The 16,992-nt window shown below is 42.3% G+C and overlaps 1 protein-coding gene across 4 annotated transcripts in view; it reads left to right on the top strand.

The window, feature by feature from the left end:
• Positions 1–16,992, top strand: part of ctif (CBP80/20-dependent translation initiation factor) — a 253,655-nt gene that overhangs the window by 107,226 nt on the left and 129,437 nt on the right. The window lies entirely within an intron of this gene.

Genomic DNA, 16,992 nt, shown 5'->3' with positions numbered 1-16,992 from the left:
CCTCGGTGGTGGGCAAGTTGTTGGAATCCTGAGGGACAGGATGTATATGTATTTGGAAAGGCAAGGACTGATTCAGGATAGTCAACATGGCTTTGTGCGTGGGAAATCATGTCTCACAAACTTGATTGAGTTTTTTGAAGAAGTAACAAAGAAGATTGATGAGGGCAGAGCAGTAGATGTGATCTGTATGGACTTCAATAAGGCGTTCGACAAGGTTCCCCATGGGAGACTGGTTAGCAAGGTTAGATCTCATGGAATACGGGGAGAACTAGCCATTTGGATACAGAACTGGCTCAAAGGTAGAAGACAGAGGGTGGTGGTGGAGGGTTATTTTTCAGACTGGAGGCCTGTGACCAGTGGAGTGCCACAAGGATCGGTGCTGGGTCTTCTACTTTTTATCATTTACATAATTGATTTGGATGTGAGCATAAGAGGTACAGTTACTAAGTTTGCAGATGACACCAAAATTGGAGGTGTAGTGGACAGCGAAGAGGGTTACCTCCGATTACAACAGGATCTGGACCAGATGGGCCAATGGGCTGAGAAGTGGCAGATGGAGTTTAATTCAGATAAATGCGAGGTGCTGCATTTTGGGAAAGCAAATCTTAGCAGGACCTATACACTTAATGATAAGGTCCTAGGGAGTGTTGCTAAACAAAGAGACCTTGGAGTGCAAGTTCATAGCTCCTTGAAAGTGGAGTCGCAGGTAGATAGGATAGTGAAGAAGGCATTTGCTTTCCTTTATTGGTCAGAATATTGAGTACAGGAGTTGGAAGGTTATGTTGTGGCTGTACAGGGACATTGGTTCAGCCGCTGTTGGAATATTGCGTGCAATTTTGGTCTCCTTCCTATTGGAAAGATGTTGTGAAACTTGAAAGGGTTCAGAAAATATTGACAAGGATGTTGCCAGGGTTGGAGGATTTGAGCTATAGGGAGAGGCTGAACAGGCTGGGCCTGTTTTCCCTGGAGCGTCGGAGGCTGAGGGGTGACCTTATAAAGGTTTATAAAATCATGAGGGGCATGGATAAAATAACTAGACAAAGTTTTTTCCCTGGGGTCGGGGAGTCCAGAACTAGAGGGCATAGGTTTAGGGTGAGAGGGGAAAGATACAAAAGAGACCTAAGGGGCAACTTTTTCACGCAGAGGGTGGTACGTGTATGGAATGAGCTGCGAGAGGAAGTGGTGGAGGCTGGTACAATTGCAACATTTAAGAGGCATTTGGATGGGTAGATGAATAGGAAGAGTTTGGAGGGACATGGGCCAGGTGCTAACAGGTGGGACTAAATTATGTTGGGATATCTGGTCGGCATGGACGAGTTGGACCGAATGGTCTGTTTCCATGCTGTACATCTCTATGACTCTATGACTTTAACTACAAACAATAACATAGCACTCAAGTGGCTACACAGTCTTAACTATTTATAGCTCACCTTAAATTGCCAAAAATATGTTGTTTTTCAGGGAAGTATTGAGGCACCATGCTAGCATCTCTAGTTCTGGGCCAGAATCCCTAGATTCAAGTCCTACACCAGGACTTGTTGGCTGTGTAGAAGGTGTGTTCTAATGTGGTCAAACAGTTTGATTGCCAGCTTATTAAACCTTCAAATGTGCCCAATGACAGGCAGAGGAAGCAATAGTTTAGTGATATTGTTGCTAGACTATTAACCCAAAGAGGGGAAAGTGATGCTGGAGATCAGAGCTGAAAATGTGTTGCTGGAAAGGCGCAGCAGGTCAGGCAGCATCCAAGGAGCAGGAGAATCGACGTTTCGGGCATGAGATCAGAGTTAATGTTTCAGGTCCAGAGATCCTCCTTGAGACCTGGGTTCTTAATGAACAGGTTCAGTGCAGGTGAAAGGCCAGAGGGAGGGGTCCAGGTGGAGGGAGAGTATTAGAGGTGGGTGGAGGGTTCTGTGGGACAGGGGGAGGAATCTCATGCAAAGAAATGGACTTGGAGGCAAAGGGAACAGAAGAAGAGTTCAACGTTATATCATTTCTGAAGAAGGGCTCATGCCCGAAACGTCGATTCTCATGCTCCTTGGATGCTGCCTGACCTGCTGCACTTTTCCAGCAACACATTTTCAGCTATTAACCCAAAGACACAGGTAATGTTCTGAGGGTCCAGGTTCAATCCTGGTATGGCAGCTGTTGAAATTTGAATTTGATAAAATTGTATATCTAATGATGACCATGAAACCATTGTTGAGTTGGAAAGTCCTATCATGCCCTTTAGGGAAGGAAACTACCATCCTCACCTGGTTTGACCTACATGTGACTTGAGATACGCAGCAACGTGGTTGACTCTTAACTGCCCTCTGGATCATGATGAATGGACAATAAATCATGGCCTAGCTAATGATGCTCTCATCTCATGAATGAATTAAAACAAAAAATAAGAGTGGGTGAATTTCATGGTTAGCCAGCTACAGGAAGAAACGGCAACCCACTGTGATGCTTAGTACATAGCATGGACCGATCCAAAGTCCATAGCCAAATATTAGATAAGTATACAATAGGAGTGGATGTTGAGCTCTATACACTAGAAAAATCCCACATTTGGTCCTGAATCGGTACCAAATTCACTTATCACAGCTGAGGCAGGGATAAGTATGCTGTAACTGTCTTTGTGCAGCGAAAGGAGTGAGTAGGTAATGATACAGGCCTCTCATTTTGAGAAAGGTACAATATAACGTTGAACTCTTCTTCTGTTCCCTTTGCCTCCAAGTCTATTTCTTTGCATGAGATTCCTCCCCCTGTCCCACAGACCCCTCCACCCACCTCTAATACTCTCCCTCCACCTGGACCCCTCCCTCTGGCCTTTCACCTGCACTGAACCTGTTCATTGAGAACCCAGGTCTCAAGAAGGATCTCTGGACCTGAAACATTAACTCTGATTTCTCTCCACAGATATTACCAGACTTGCTGAGCTATTCCATTGAGTTTTGTTTCTGTATTTCATTTTGATTTGATTCCGGTGACCTCTGCTGCATTGTGCATGACATATGGACCAAAGCAAGTTGTAAAAGACCTGCTTAGAAAAATGCTAATAAGTACTTCCAGCCCAGGATTGTGTTGTAGAATGGTCACTTAACCAATGAATCCATCTCTGGACCTATACTTCAGCATGTGTAACCCCATTCAAGAGGAGCAGCAAGGGAAATAAACAGATATTCTGTGAGTTCACAGAAAAAGATTCAAGCACTGTAACATAAGCTTAGCAGTATAACTGCATCAGATATTCTTGGAATTCAGTATAATGCCAAGCTGTTATGGAATTTAATTTCATCTATGCCAGACATCAGTAACCTGAGATGCATTAGCCCATCTGTAAATAGTATTAAGAGACAAGAGAAGAAAGAAAATGTTTTGAATTCTTCTGCTAGTCTCTTGGAAACTTGCCCAGCAGATTACACTGAAGCAGATTTCCAAGAATGTCGACATTCTGAACCCCGACTAAGAAACTGCAATTGGATTTAGTGCCAGAAGAAAGCAGCTCATGGTGAGGGACTCTGTTACTTGAGCAAGTGTCTTTTGAATGTTGGTGCAGAAGTTACTGTCACAACTTGAAATCTTAGGATGGCTGTTGGTGGTGGAGAGGGCAGTAAAAGAAGATTGTGCAGCAGTTTTTCATTAATAAATTTATCCTTCATTGGTCAGGAAATTTTATGTTATGGTCAAAAGTCTTGATGAGCTACTTCTTTGTAACTGCTAGGCATGGAGAATAAAACTTTAATAAGAAGCTAAATGGAGTAGAATGATCTCGAACATAATTCCAAGTTCATGTGGAATACGTTGATGTGAACCAAGGGAGCCCGATATTGCCTTTGCTTTTAGGAATGAGAAAACTCCGGCCAATTTCAGGATGTACCTGAGGGCTTTACAATAGAGCTATGCATACTGGCTCCAGCTCAAATTTTAAAATATTATCATCATAACCCTAATTTTATTTCAAGCAACAGTGTGGACACTGTTTACTTCTGGTAATAAGAATATTTTGAAGCAGTTGGCCTAAACCAGCTTGCCCACTCACTTACCTCCTCTTCCAGGTCCCACATTCATAACTTTCTTCTGCCCTTGGATGCATTTCTCTCTCTGTTGTGGTAGGATGTCTGTCTGAGATTTGGACCATGGGCTTCCATTGAATTGGTTCATGCTTTTGGGCAAAGTACAGCAGTTCATTGCCATTTCCTCCTGGAGATCAGAACCATGAATTTCACTCAGTGTCACTGCCTGCCATCAAGCATATTGGAAGGATTTGTGGGTGACTATTAGCCTGTTTTACCATGTTATAGACATGCCCTCCTCAGCTAAGAGGCGTGGGACTTGAACCCAAAGCTTTTGGCACACAGCTGGAGCCAGAAATATTGTTTGACAGAATTATGGAGGATGTCCAAAACAGAGTGGATTAAGGAGGACCACTAGGTGTAATGTATTTGGATTTTCAAAAAGCACTCATAAGGTGCCACAAAGCTAATGTCCACGGTCAGTGGGAAATAGGGAAGACAAATGAACTAGTGGTCTTTATTTTGATGGGAATAAAATATGAAAATAGGGAGATTTTGCTAAAAGTACACAAGGCACATGTTAGACCGCAGCTGGAAAACTGAATGTTTTTGGTCTCCTTATCTAAGGAAAGATATACAGAGGAACTCTGGTTATCTGGCATTCAATAATCCGAATACTGGATTATCCGGCAAGATCGCAAGGTCCCAATACTTGGCTAAACTATGTTATCTGGAATTCGATTAACTAAATGAAATACTTCCCGCCCATGTCCTTCGGATAATGAAGGTTCCTGCATACTTGCTTTAGTGGCATTGCAGGGAAGATTCACTAGGTTGATTCTGCATATGGGGTAAAAACAATGACTGCAGATGCTGGAAACCAGATTCTGGATTAGTGGTGCTGGAAGAGCACAGCAGTTCAGGCAGCATCCAAGGAGCAGCGAAATCCACAGCAGTTCAGGCAGCATCCAAGGAGCAGCGAATGCTGCCTGAACTGCTGTGCTCTTCCAGCACCACTAATCCTGATTCTGCATATGGAGGGATTTTCTTATGAGGCGAGGTTGAGTAGCTTGAGCTTGCGCTCATGTGGAGTTTAGATGAATGAGGTGCAACAGTATTGAAACATACAGGATTCTTAGACGACTTAACAGGTGAGATGTCCAAAAGTTGTTTTTCCCTTGTGGGAGAGGGCATAATCTCAGAATAAGGGGTTAGCAATTTAAGACAGCGATGAGGAGGAATTTCTTCTGAGGATTGTGATTCTGTGAAATTCTTTACTGCAGAAAGCTATAAGACTTGTTAAGAATATTCAAGCAGCATCCGAGGACAGGCAAAATCGACGTTTCGGGCAAAAGCCCTTCATCAGGAATAAAGGCAGAGAGCCTGAAGCATGGAGAGATAAGCTAGAGGAGGGTGGGGGTGGGGAGAGAGTAGCATAGAGTAAGAGCTTCAGGGCTGAGGAAATGACCTGGGAGTTGCAGTGAGAGAGAGACTCCCTGAGATTCTTGTAGAGAGAGGAGGAAAACTTCTTCAAGGCAGGCATCCTTGCAAGAGGATTCGCAGTAGGGTTAAAATCAACGAGGTAAAAACAATGACTGCAGACTGGTTTCCAGCATCTGCAGTCATTGTTTTTACCTCGTTGATTTTAACCCTACTGCGAATCCTCTTGCAAGGATGCCTGCCTTGAAGAAGTTTTCCTCCTCTCTCTACAAGAATCTCAGGGAGTCTCTCTCTCATTGCAACTCCCAGGTCATTTCCTCAGCCCTGAAGCTCTTACTCTATGCTACTCTCTCCCCACCCCCACCCTCCTCTAGCTTATCTCTCCATGCTTCAGGCTCTCTGCCTTTATTCCTGATGAAGGGCTTTTGCCCGAAACGTCGATTTTGCCTGTCCTCGGATGCTGCCTGAATTGCTGTGCTCTTCCAGCACCACTAATCAAGAATATTCAAGGCTGAGACAGACAGTAGGTGTAATTATCCAATCAGTTATGGTCTTATTGAATCATGGAATAGATTCATGAAGCTGAAAGGCTTACTTCTGATTCTATGTCATATGGTCACATAAAGCATTACTTTCAGTATAAGAGCTCATGTAGAGGCATGGATAAAGGATTGACTAATTAATTGTTTGACAGAGATTCAGAGTGATCTTACTGAAGGTATACAAGATTCTTAGGGGCCTTGACAGTAGGTAAAGGGAGATGAGGAATTTCTTCTCTGTGAGTTTAATATTTGGAATTCTCTTTCTCTGATAACAATACATCTGGGTCATTTTATTCAAAGCTGATGATCCACAAAGGAGTTGAGGGTTATGGAATGGCAGGCAAATTTCTGGAGCTATAGCCAAAATTAGGTAATCATTTTTCTTGAAGAGCCCACTCCCTCTTCTATTTCTTATGATCTTGTGATCAGTGACTGTCAAACAAACAAAAGCACAACAGTGTCCCTCTGATTTTTGACATCTTCGCTACTGCCAATCATTCAACTATGAGCACCCTGGGGATAGCATTAACCAGAAACTTCAAGAGAGTCAACGGGCAGAGATAAGTGCAGTGGTTATGGTGAAGGAGAAGGTGCTGGAGAAGCTGAAAGGTCTGAAAGTAGATAAAGATAATAGGGAGAGGCTTTGAAAAACTGAAGCTCAAATGGAGTCATTTGGAGTTGTAGTTCAGGATTCTCTTAATGGAAACATGCAAATTCACTTGGTATTTAAGAAGGCAAATGCAATATTTGTATTCATTTTGAGAGAGCTAGATTACAAGAACACAAATGTACTGCTGTGGCTGTATACGGTCTGGTCAGAGCACTGTTGTAATATTGTGAGCAGTTTTGTGTACCGTTTCTAAGGAAGTATGTCCTGCCCTTCGAGGGCCCCAGAGAATACTTACAAGAATGATCTCAGGAATGAAGGGCTTGTCATAAGAGGAGCAGTTGAAGACTCTGGGTTTGTTCTGAATGGAGTTGTACTGAAGGCTCACTCTTAGCTGTTATCAGAATTATGAATGGACCTCTCATATATTAGAATTGGTCTGTACCTGAGCCATCTCTGCACCTGTAACATTATATTCTGCGATCCGTTCTATTACCCTGATGTATTTATGTAATGTTTGATTTGTCAGGTTAGCATGCAATACAACACTTTTCACTGTATCTCAGTACGCGTGACAATAATAAATCAAATCAAATCAGAAGACTGAGAGGCCTGGATAGAGTGGACATGAAGAAAATGTTTCCACTAGTAGGCAAGATGAGGATTCAAGGACACAGCCTCAGAGTGAAGAGATAACCATTTAGAACTGGAATGAGGAGGAATTTCTTCAGCCAAAGGGTGGTGAATCTGTGGAACTTATTGCTGTAGAGAGCTATGGAGGCCAAGTCATTACGTGTATTTAAGATGGGTTCAGAATTAGCAAGAGGATCAAGGGTTACAGATAGGAGTCAGGAGAATGGGGTTGAGTGACATAATTGCCATGATTGAGTGGTGAAGAAGACCCAGTAGACCAAATGACCTAGTTCTGCTCCTGTGTCCTATGTCCTTTGGTTTTACATTAACCTGCTTTTTTTAAAGTTATAACTGCAGGAAGTAGACATTCAAGTGTGATCTATTAAGTAAATTATGCATGCAATCTGCCAAGCTTAAAACTGGGTGTGATGCAATGCTAGATGGCTTGCAGCTCAAAACTCAACTCCATCTTAGAGCATTTCTATACTGCTCAACTGATCGCCAGCTCTGGATGCGGTTTATCAGAATATTATAGTCAGAAACTCCCATTTCTCTAAATTCCACAACCTAGGAAGGATAAGAGAAGTCATGGCCTAGGGATGTCATCACCTGTAAGCATCCCTTCATGTCCCAGCGAATACATATTATCAGCCCCCATCATTGCAGGATCAAAGTCCTAAATATCCCTTCCTAATATTGTGGGAGCACCAGTGGCACAATAGCTCTTCAAGTTAAGGGGGGTTGGGGGTGCAGGGGTTCTCTAAGCAGTGCCATGTGACCAGAATCTCCCATATCCTGAAGACAAATTAGAAAATGAAGTCTTTACTTAGCTCTTCAGAATGCATTGTTTAGAGTCAGAGAGTTGTGGAGTTGTACAGCACAGAAGCAGACCCTTTGGTCCAACTCATCCATGCCAACCAGATATCCTCAATTAATCTACTCCCATTTGCCAGCACTTGGTACATATCTTTCTAAATCCTTCCTATTTATGTACCCATCCAGACGCCTTTTAAACGTATCAGCCTCCACCACTTCCTCTGACAGTTTACTCCATACACTAACCACCCTTTGCATGAAAAAGTTGCCCCTTAGGTCCCTTTTATATCTTTCCCTTCTCACCTTAAACCAATTCCCTCTAGTTTTGGACTCCTCTACCTGGGGAAAAGACCTAGACTATTCCACCTATTCATGACACTCATAATTTTATGTTTAGTATCAGCTCAACTTACATTTTTATAAACAAAACACGGGAATGTTTGCCATTTTTAATTGACTCTTATAAATTAACCGTGCTTTTTATTTGAAAGCAAACCTAGAGGTACTGTGGTTGTGAAGACCATACATGCTTCAATAGCAATGTTTTAGCCTTAATTACAAAATTGATTGTTGGTGGAAGAAAAGTTTTTTTTTAAAAAAAACTTTGTAGTTTTTTTTATGCTGGATCTCAACATTATTTGACAGTAAATAACAAAATACCCAATTGCTGAACCACTACAGACTCAACAATAACAACATGAAAGAATTGCAAACGTATCTCAGCATTGTCATGAGAATACACATGTAAAGACAAAAGTAAAAGCATTCTTTTAGTTTCGACCTTTGTTAATCAGAGTTGTTCAGGTGGTGGCCTCTTGGTTGTGCCTGGACAGGGTTTGTGAAAAACTGCAAGAAACAGAGACTTGTATTTGTTCAGTTCTTTACAAGTGGGCATTGAAACCGAAAAGTAACAGAATGATATTTAGAGAATGAATCAGAGATATTTAAAAAGTAATGCTTGAAAAGAAAAATATAGTATGGAGAGGTGAAGTACATGGTGTCACAGATACAAAATTAAATTCAGAAATTTCAGTATAGGAGAAACTTCTGTACAAATATCACTTCAAAGTTAATTATTAGTGAAGGAAACCATGAGCTGAATCTTAATTCCTAAACAAATATCAGGAGCCACCAAGAGGCCATCACCTGAGCATCAACTCCGCTAAAATAAAAAATAAATCAGAAATGGGAGCCTATTTGCATGATGTGGCTTGTGAGCTAAGAGAAACAGGCACAACAATTTACCCAATTAAATACCCCACCCTTTCAATCAGTCTGCTCCCTTTTCTGGCCACCATTGCAGCCCTCCATCCAAATTTGGAAGTCCACCACTAGACCTGCCTGGTGAAGCAGGTTTCTTTGACCTACAGGTTAAAACTGCAGGATATTTGAGAAACCCACAGCCCTTTGAGTTTCCTGACTTTCCAAACTTCCCATCTTTTCCTTCCACCCCATCGCTTGCCATTGAACTACAATCCAGGCCCTTGTTAAAATTCAGGATTAAATTGAATAAATGCATGAAAGTGAAGTGGTTGCATGAATTTAGTAACAGGGGTAGGTAAATGTATCAGAACTGTTTTTGCACATGCAGTGCATACATTGGCTGGTCTGCATCGACTGACTCTTAATATGACTTCTTGTTGAGGATGCTGGAAAGACATTCAAAGCTACAGCTAGCTGGAAACTAAAGGCAGCAAGTTTCCTTTCCTTTGTCACATCTGCTGCTCGCTGATCTTCATTGGTTAAGTAGTGTCTTGATTTTAAACCCCTGCAGAGCTTTGCTCCCCACTCACCCATGTAGTCTACCCTCACCCTGCAACTGTTTCCCATCCTGTAATCTTGTTTCATTCTAAATTATAGTTGCTCCACCATTGCTGACCATACCTTCAATTGTTTCAGTCCCCAAATCTGGGTTACTTTCCTCTCCTCCTCTCTAATTCATTTTCATCCTTTTTTAAGACATTTTGGTCCCAGACATAATATATCCTTATGTGGCTTGGTGTCATACTTTGTTTAATAATGAGTGAAGCAATTTGAGACCATTCTTTACATTAAAGTTGCTATCTAAATATAGATTGTCATTCAAAGTTTGTGCGAAGATTTGTAGCTCGGGTGCTCGTTGTTGTGGTTCTGTTCGCCGAGCTGGAAGTTTTTGTTGCAAACGTTTCGTCCCCTGTCTAGGTGACATCTTCAGTGCTTGGGAGCCTCCTGTGAAGCGCTTCTGTGGTGTTTCCTCCGGCATTTATAGTGGCCTGTCCCTGCCGCTTCAGGTTGTCAGTTTCAGCTGTCCGCTGTAGTGGCCGGTATATTGGGTCCAGGTCGATGTGTTTGTTGATGGAGTTTGTGGATGAGTGCCAAGCTTCTAGGAATTCCCTGGCTGTTCTTTGTTTGGCTTGCCCTATAATGGTAGTGTTGTCCCAGTCAAATTCATGTTGCTTGTCGTCTACATGTGTGGCTACTAGGGATAGCTGGTCGTGTCGTTTCGTGGCTAGTTGATGTTCGTGGATTTGGATCGTTAGCTGTCTTCCTGTTTGTCCTATATAGTGTTTAGTGCAGTCCTTGCATGGGATTTTATACACTACATTAGTTTTGCTCATGCTGGGTATTGGGTCCTTCCGTTCTGGTGAGTTGTTGTCTGAGTGTGGCTGTTGGTTTGTGTGCTCTTATAAGTCCTAGTGGTCGCAGTAGTCTGGATGTCATTTCCGAGATGTTCTTGATGTATGGTAGTGTGGCTAGTCCTTTGGGTTGCGGCATATCCTCGTTCCGTTGTCTTTCCCTTAGGCATCTGTTGATGAAATTGCGAGGATATCCGTTTTTGGCGAATACCTTGTATAGGTGTTCCTCTTCCTCTTTTTGCAGTTCTGGTGTGCTGCAGTGTGTTGTGGCCCTTTTGAATAGTGTCTTGATGCAACTTCGTTTTAATTGAGCAAATAAGTTAGCTCAGTTGGCTGGATATCTGGTTTACAATGCAGAGTGTCGCCAGCTGAGGTTATCATGCAGGATTCTCCTTCTCAGCCTCTCCCCTCGCCTGAGGTGTGGTGACCCTCTGGTTAAACCACCACCAGCCATCTCTGTCTAATAAGAAGGTAGCTTTATGTCTGGTAAGACTATCATGACTGTACATTTTATATAAACTAGTGTACTTTTGCCCAAGGGCATATTTGACGAGCTTTGAAATGCAACATTTTAATTGATACCTCAAGGGAAATTTCTGCTATTTTACTCCTTAATGATCTTCTCACTTCCGCTCCCATTGCAACTCCTGTCTGAATCTGCCTCATTGCTGTGGGAGTGCAATCTATGTTGTGGGACTTCTCGGCTCAGTAAAAGAATTTCCCATCTAATTGTGAGCCCCTGCTGGTAATGGGAATAGAGGAGGCTGAGCCAAAAATTGCAGCACCTTCCAATTTCCCCAGTTCTCTCCCACAATGGGCCATTTTTCCTAAGGTAGAGTGCGGAGGGAGCCCAGCATATTGGTACAAAAGACTAGACTGAAGGATTTGAAATGATCCTCAGCCACAAATGTCATCCTGGACTCCTCCTAAGATCATCAGCATTTTGCAATTTGATTGACTCCATGTGGAGGCACTGAAAAAAATGAAACTTTGGGCCCTGAAAACATCTTGGCAGTAGTACTGAAGATTTGTTCTCCAAATTAAACCGCCACTCCGGTACAGCTACAACATTGCCATCTATCTGGTATTGTGGAAAATTGCCCAGGTATGAAAAAATGCAGAACAAGTTCAATCTGGCCAACTTACTGACCCATTAACAGGTTTATGGAAGGTGTTGTCCAAGTGCGATGAAATGTCACTTATTCAACTATAATGTGCTCACTGTGCTGAGGTTCAGCTAGGGCCACTCAGCTCATTCCAGCCTTGGACCGAACATGGACAAAAGTGCTGAACTCTGGAGAGCCGTGAGATTGACTGCCCTCAATGTCCAAGGGACTTGTGGAAAGCTCTCTGCTGGCTAGAATTAAATTGATCATGCAGCAAGATACATGTCATTGTTGGAGACAAATCATCTCTACCTCAGGATAGAGATGTTTTCTGATCAACTGTTCAGAGACGATATTACAGAACTCTGGAGCAAGTGGGATTGAACCCAGGCTCCTCGCACGGGGTAGAACCGTTACCACTGCACCACAGAGCCCTCTCTGTCCCAGGGTAGTTATTTTAATCAAGTTATTAAGGTATGGTAAAACACCAGAGGAGGTGAGACTTCAACAAAGATCTTCAGGGTGACTGCCACTGTGCCACAAGATTCCTCTGTCCCATAGTATATGCTTTCTAATCAACCTGTTCAGGGATTAATACGATCACACATTCCTGATGAAGTGCTATGCCCAAAATGTCGATTCTCCTGCTCCTCTGATGCTGCCTGACCTGCTGTGCTTTTCCAGCACCATACTCTTGACTCTAATCTGCAGCATCTGCAGTCCTCACTTTTGCATTACACACCACTGGAGCAGATGGGACTTGAAGCCTGGCCTCCTGACTCTGATGTAAGGATTTTACCACTGCACCATAAGACCCCTTTTGTCGCAGGGTATTTGTTTTACTCTACTTATTTTGACTCAGTCACAGTGTAATGTCCTAAGCCCAACCATCTTCAGCTGCTTTATCAATCACCTTCTCTCTATCTTAAGGACAGAAATGGGGAAGTTCACTGATGTTTGGAACATTCAGAACCAATTGCAATTCCTCAGACACTGAAGACGCCAATGTTCAGGTATTGAGCTGATAAGTAGAAGGAAACATTTGCACTGCAGAAGGACCAGCTTTGAACATTTCTAACAATTGAGAATCTAACGATCTAACCTTTACATACCACTGCGACATTTGATCAGCATCATTTCACAACTTTCCTCGGCTACTTTGCTTCCAAACCTCTACTGCCTAAAAGGACAAAGGGAGCGTAAGCATAGGAGCACCACCATGTGTGGTTCACCTCCAAGTTACCCATCATGCTGACTTGGGAAATCTATTGCACTCCTTCCACTATCCCTGACTCAGAATCTTTCTGAACTGTACAGTGGACATGCCTACACTGGACGGACAGCATAGAATCAGGAAGACAGCTCACAAGAGAAGCTGGAAAAAGGAGACACCAGACCAAGCAGTTAGCATCACCTCCTATAACATGTAATTTGAGCACCTCAAGGTAGTCAGTCAGCATCACCCAGGAGAGAGGAGCTACCTGAGAAGCTGTCAGCAGCACTAGAGGAGCAGACAAGACAAGGGCTCAGACACAAGCAGTCCACACAAACTAGCGGAACAAGCGAGAAAAGGAACCCAAGGCAGCCAGTCTCAGAATAGCTTGTTGAAGCCGATTGGTGAGTTTTCTTTTGCTTTCTTATCTGTGGTTTAAAGTAAAATAGTCTTCCTATTACACAAATGATTAATATGGCGTATGAATTTCAGTGACTGGTTTATCAATGTCACATGTACTGAGATATAATGGAAAATGTTATTTTGCGTGCTGTACAGGCAGATTATACCATACAACGTGCATCAGAGTGCAGAATAGGGTGTTACAGCCACCGTGTGAGAGAGAGAGAGAGATCAGAATTAAGGGGTCCATTTAGAATTCTGATAACTGTGGGGAAGAAGCTGTTCTTGAATCTATTAATACATGTATTCAAACTTTCATAACTTTTGCTTGATGGAAGAGGGTGGAAGAGAGTATAACCAGTGTAGGATAGTCTTTGATTATGTTGGTTGCTTTCCCAATGTGGACAGGAAGTATAGATGATGTCAATGGATGGAAATCTGGTTTGTGTGATGGACTGGACTGTGTTCACGACTCTCTGTAGTTTCATGCGGTCTTTGGAAGGCAATTGCCAGACCATGCTGTGATGCATCCAGATATAGATGCACCATAGAAAACATCTTAAAAATTGGCTAGAGTCCTTGTGGATGTGCTAAGTTTCCTTAGTCTCCTGAAGAAGGAGATACTGTTGTGCTTTCTTGACTGTCGCATTGATTGGGTGGACCAGAACAGTTTGGTGGTCGCAATTCCCAAGAACTTGACGCTCTGTGGGAAATGTATTTCAAAAACAAAATGATACTCTTTGTCAATAAACCAGAAAAGCTCTGAGTCTGGATAAGGTTGGGATGTCTATTTCTTCTCTACTATTCTCAGAACAAGGTGGACCACTTATTGATGAGAAGAAATAACCATTTAATACTTTACACTGTATAATGATTGGAAGAACAATAAGTGTTGAATTGAAAATTTAAGTTGAAGGGGAGCTGGTGTTTGTCTATCTGATCCAATCCTTTAACCTGGGCTTCCTTCGGTTCAGGTTGATTTTCCTCTTCTGGAGGAGGAAAGGGCTTGGGTGTTGGATCCTGTTCTAGATCTATGGGAATCCCTGAGGATTCTTTAGTACTGTGTGAATTGACAGTGCCAAAGACTGTAGAGAATTTCATGTTATTTGGAGATTTCATATGTTCTGCTTATGTCAGAATTCTTCATGTTTATTTTCATTTCATTGTCTGAAACCAGTCTTCGGTTTCATTGGAAGTCTCTGTAAACAAGAATTTTGGTCAACTAGCAAGGTTTGCACTTAATAGCAATTCCAGATGCAATCTGAAAAACTTAAAGGGAGATGATGCTGATCTACATACTTCAACATGATGTCAACAATTATTTTAAGGATATAGTGAAGCCTATTTTGCATGATACTAATGGTTCCATGTAGCAAAGCCTTTCTAATAAGGTAATTTGGTGTGAGGATTTAATCTGTTTTCCTTATTGATTTAAGAAAATGGCTGGAAGGAATGGGTTGATGAATGAAATTTGGGTTTTGGTTTACTGAAATGACAAGATTCTGTATGAAATTTGGATGAAGTTCTGCCATCCATTTATATCAGTATCTCAAAGTAAGAAACTGTGAATTGGCAGTCTTTCTGTAAAGTAGCGGACAATGTGTAGGGAATGAAAAATAAATCGCTGCCATATTATAAAGTACTTTTCTGAAGTTAGAATTGAGTTTATTGTCACATGTACTCACATAAATGCAGTGAAATGTTTACAAAATTGCCACTTACAGTGCCATCTTATGTACAAAGGTACCTAGATACAAAATGTTAGGAATAAATTAGAAACAAAGAAGGAAAATGTTCTGCATTGCAGTCCTGCAATTGCGTTGGGCTTCGCCTCCAGACCGCTCCAGGCACCAAGCTCCATCGCCGCCGATGGCCCACTGACCATGCTCCATCCATGACGTCAGAAGATGAAAGAAAAAATAAGGAAAGGGACGGAAAAGGAGAGCGAGAGAGAGAAGGATGGCCTGCAGCATTCTGGTTCAGGAGCCCTAACAATGTTATGACAGAGGCACAGTGTATGAATGTAGTGGTGAACAACGGGAGTACATCCATGTATTTACTAGCATGGATGGAGGACTAGTTAACCAATACAAAGCAGAGAGTTGGGATAAATGGATGTTTGTCTGGTTGGAGATCAGTGGTGAGCAAGGTGCCATAGGGGTAAGTGTTGGGCCCGCAACTGTTCATGATGTAGATAAATGATTTTGAAGAGGAGACCGAGTGTAACGTATGCATGTTTGCTGATGTCACTAAATTGAGTGGAAAGACAAACTGTGCAGAGGATGTGGAGGGTTTGCTGAGAGATGTAGATAGGTTAAGTGAGTGGGCAAGGGTCTGGCAGATGGAGTACATGTTGATAAATGTGAGGTTATCCACTATGAAAGTAAAAATAGTAAGTCAGAGTATTATTGAAATGGTGAAAGATTGCAGCATGCTGTTGTGCAGAGTGACTTAGGAGTGCTCGTACATGAATCGAAAAAAGTTGATTTGCAGGTGCAACAGGTAGTCAGAAGGCAAAGGGAATATTGGCTTTCATTGCGAGAGAGATTGAATTTAAGAGCAGGGAGGTTCTGCTGCAATTGTAGAAGGTGTTGGTGAGGCAGCACCTCGTGTATTGCGCACAGTTCTGGTCTCCTTCCTTGAGGAAGTATATATTGGCTTTAGAGGGGGTGCAGAGGGGGGTTCACCAGGTTGATTCCAGACAGGAGGGGGTTAGCCTACGAGGAGAGGTTGAGCTGCCTGGGACTGTATTTGCTAGAATTTAGAACAATTAGAGGGGGTCTTATAGAAACATAGAAAATAATGAAAGGGATAGATAAGATAGAGGCAGGCAAGTTGTTTCTGCTGGTGGATGAGCCTAGGACTAAGGGACATGGCCTGAAGATTAGGGGGAGTAGATTTAGGACAGAGATGAGGAGGAGCTGCTGTTCTACTTTTCCCAGAGATTACTGAATCTCTAGAGTTCTCTGCGCAAGGAAGCAGTGGAGGCAGCTTCATTAAATATATTCAAGACACTGTTGGATGAGGTTTTTGCATGATAGGGGAATTAAGGGTTATGGGGATAATACAGGTAGGAGGAGATAGATCAGCCATGATCTTAGTGGGCAGGCTCGTTGGGCCAAATGGCCTACTTTTGCTTCTATTACTATGAAACTACAACATTTTACTTGACATGTAACCTGGCAATTTTTGACATTGCATGCTTAAAATAAATGTTTCATTATGTAGAATTCTAGAGGCTAAACAAAAACAATTAATCAAAGCTTGAAGACATTGAACAATTTTTCGAAGATCAATAAGTATAGCCACACTGAAGCAATGTGTTAGATTCAAAACACAAAAAAAGGAGGTCCCAGTTCAAGGGCTAAGTAGAATTTGCATATAAATAGCAACTTTCAGACTCTGGAATTAGTTTCACGATTCTATTATAGCAAAGTGAAATTGTACTCAACCTGTCTTTGCCCTCTCTTTAGTATCGACACCTAACAAATTTCAGTTTTGAACTTTCAAATTGAGCCAGCAAGCTTATTCGAACACTCCTCAGCATTGCACTGAAATGCCAGTCTAGTTCATCTGTTCAAGACATTGCAGTGGGCTTGAGTCCATGACCCTTTTAT

Source organism: Chiloscyllium plagiosum, unplaced genomic scaffold, assembly GCF_037043375.1.
Source record: "Chiloscyllium plagiosum isolate Xiang-an unplaced genomic scaffold, Cpla_swu_hap1 HiC_scaffold_1, whole genome shotgun sequence".
Classification (NCBI taxonomy): domain Eukaryota; kingdom Metazoa; phylum Chordata; class Chondrichthyes; order Orectolobiformes; family Hemiscylliidae; genus Chiloscyllium; species Chiloscyllium plagiosum.
The sequence above is the reverse complement of the archived record's forward strand: the minus strand, read 5'-3'. Positions and strand labels throughout refer to the sequence as shown.